Genomic DNA, 488 nt, shown 5'->3' on the forward strand with positions numbered 1-488 from the left:
TTTTTTTTTTTTTTTGAGACAGAGTCTTGCTCTGTCCTCCAGGCTGGAGTGCAGTGGCCCAGTCTTGGTTCACTGCAAGCTCCACCTCCTGGGTTCACACCATTCTCCTGCCTCAGCCTCCCAAGTAGCTGGGAATACAGGCGCCTACCCCCATGCCCCCACGCCTGGCTACTTTTTTTGTATTTTTAGTAGAGATGGGGTTTCACCATGTTAGCCAGGATGGTCTCGATCTCTGACCTTGTAATCTGCCTGCCTTGGCCTCCCAAAGTGCTGGGATTACAGGCGTGAGCCACTGCACCCAGCCCAGGATTTCCTTTCTTCTTTTTTTCTTTTCTTTTTTTTTTTGAGACACAGTCTTGCTCTGTTGCCCAGGCTGGAGTGCAGTGGCACGATTTTGGCTCACTGCAACCTCTGCCTCCTGGGTTCAGGCAATTCTCCTGCCTCAGCCTCCCGAGTAGCTGGGACTACAGGCGCCCGCCACCACGCCC

This window comes from Rhinopithecus bieti, unplaced genomic scaffold (assembly GCF_001698545.2).
Source record: "Rhinopithecus bieti isolate Rb0 unplaced genomic scaffold, ASM169854v2 scaffold_7888, whole genome shotgun sequence".
Taxonomy (NCBI): Eukaryota; Metazoa; Chordata; class Mammalia; order Primates; family Cercopithecidae; genus Rhinopithecus; species Rhinopithecus bieti.